This window comes from Lipotes vexillifer, unplaced genomic scaffold (assembly GCF_000442215.2).
Source record: "Lipotes vexillifer unplaced genomic scaffold, Lipotes_vexillifer_v1.1 scaffold1695, whole genome shotgun sequence".
Taxonomy (NCBI): Eukaryota; Metazoa; Chordata; class Mammalia; order Artiodactyla; family Lipotidae; genus Lipotes; species Lipotes vexillifer.
The window spans coordinates 94,163-96,869 of NW_006786606.1; positions in this window are offsets into that span (position 1 = coordinate 94,163).

The following is a 2,707-nucleotide window of genomic DNA, read 5'->3' on the forward strand; positions in this document are numbered from 1 at the left end:
CAGGCTCCAGATGCGCAGGCTCAGTAGTTGTGGCTCACGGGCCCAGTTGCTCCGCGGCATGTGGGATCTTCCCAGACCAGGGCTCGAACCCGTGTCCCCTGCATTGGCAGGCAGATCCTCAACCACTGTGCCACCAGGGAAGCCCACATTTTCTTTTTTTAAACAATTTTTACATGTTTATAAATTTCTTATGTTTGGAAATATTCTTTTCTTTTTTTCCTCAAATCTTATTAGTATAGTTTTCTAATTTTTTTCCTTTTTTTCTCCTCTTTAAAAATTGAAATATAGTTGATTTGCAATGTCGTGTTAGTTTCAGTTGTAGAGCAAAGTGATTCAGTTATACATATATCTGTCCTTTTTCAGATTCTTTTCCATTATAGGTTATTACGAGATATTGAATATAGTTCCCTGTGCTCTACAGTAGGGCCTGCTTTGATGTGGGTTCTAGGAAGTCACCAAGGAACTGACAGGTCACTTGAGTAACCTTCCCCTGGCCGGGGATGCTTTGGTGAGTGTCGTTGTGTGTGTCGGTGGCGGTGACCTGGATGCCCAGAATAATTAGCTTTCTACCCAGTTTCAACCTTACGAAGATACAAGAACCTCTAAGCAGAACTCTCCTACCCTGCCAAGGGAGGGAGAGTTATCTAGGCTTTCCCCACCCAGAGCACAAGGCCACTTTTACGTCAAGCACCAGAACAATTTTTTAGAAGTTCTAATTATCCGAAGAGAGTTCTTTTAAGGGGAAAACAAATACACTATCTAATTAACATATTTAATTCCGTGTTTGCAATGGGCCCGAAGGGAAGTAAAAACATTATGAGTACAAACAAACCATGAGGTTTCACGGACAGTTGCAGGCTCCCATGTGCTAGTTTTTTAATTTTTTAAAAAGTTTTTATTTTATATTGCAGTAGAGTTGATGAACAATGTTGTGAGGGTTTCAGGTGTACAGCAGAGTGATTCAGTTATACATATACATGTCTCTATTCTTTTTCAAATTCTTTTCCCATTGAGATTGTTACAGAATATTGAGCAGAGTTCCCTGTGCTATACAGTAGGGCCTTGTTGGTTATCCACGTTAAATACAGCAGTGTGTACTTTTTGACAACATGCTACCTGGCTTTCAGATCAGAGACCCTTGTGTGAACCTAAAAGGCACTTGGTTACCAGGCACTTGTGTGGACTTGGTGACGCGGACAAGGAAACTTTGCAGTTCTGTCTGGATTCCTCGACCCAGACACCGTGCAAACCCCCTTCACTGGGACAAGTCCTCTGAGCTGCCATCACAGTCATGTCAATACTCCTGTTTTTACGGACAAGCAGCCAGCTTGACTCAGAGGCTCATGAGCATCTTCTGCTGCGCCTTGGAGAGATTCCTGTACCGTGAGCACGCGAAACTCACACACAGCCCTACAGCCCTTCAGGGTCCTTCCTTCCCCCCATCCTACTTCACTGTGTAGAAACAAGTCCCCTGACCCTCCAGAAAGCGAAGATCTTTGTTCTTTCTGAGCCATTTTACAGGGCACTTTCCCCCTATTCCTATGGCAATGAATTCCTTCCCTTTTGCCAGTTGGCTCCTGCAATCCCAACCTCTCTAATTTTGCACCCAAACTGAGCCCTGCTTTCCCTCCTTATTTGCCCTCTCAATTGTTCTAAGCTTGTAGTCGTTTGAAAGAGTTCAGCTAATGGGCAGAAAACCCGAAAGGAATTCTATCTGCTTGGCTGGCTTGGGCTTACCAGCTGGGAGCAACCCTGCTCCCTGCTCTGAAGGTGATTTTAGGGAAGCCACATGGAGCAAAGGGCACGACTTCGTCATTGTGAGACACAGAGGGGGATGTGAGCAAAGCTTAACAGGCTGGGGAGGGGAGAGGACCAGAGTTTAACTACTGTTTTATGGGACGTGATCTGCTGTGACTTTTCCTTTCCCTTCTATGTGTATTTACGTGTATGTAGATGTATATATATGTATGTATGTATGTGCCTGTCTATCTATTATCTATCTATCATCTATCTAGCTAGCTATTATCTATCTATCTATGTATTTCTACACACATACACAAATGGATCAAAACCAAGTAATTCAAGCCCTGTTTTCAAAGTGATGTTTTTAGACTTATCAAAACATTAAAACCCACTTTTAAAACAAAAGGAAAATGAAAGAAATCCTATTTTACAAGTGCAAGGAGGGACTTCCCTGGCGGTCCAGTGGTTAGGACTCCGCACTTTCACTGCCAAGGGCCCGGGTTCGATCCCTGGTTGGGGAACGAAGATCCCACAAGCTGCAAGGTGTGGCCAAAAACCCCCCCAGAAAACAAAAAACAAGTGCAAGGAATGTCTCCAGAGTCTCAGAGAGTCAGGATCAGGCAAAGCCCCAGCCTGTCGGCTCGTATCCCGTCTGCCCACCTGTTGGCCTGCAGGGTAAGCGTGTGCAGCTGGTCCAGGTCCAAGCGGAAGACAAGCTTATGGGCGGATAGAGATGATTATGAGGCAAACTGCTCCCACAGGTGAACACGATCTGGGCTCTGTCACCAGGCAGCGCCTGGGTAACCCTGGACACATCACTTCCCCCTGCTGGTCCTCAGTTCTCCCTTCTGGAAAATAAGTGTCTCTGAGGGACCCTCGAGTTCCTCGCAGAGACAATATTCCATGACTTATAATCACGGGGCTAGAATCTGAGAACTGTGGTTACAGGACAAGTGTCATCCTG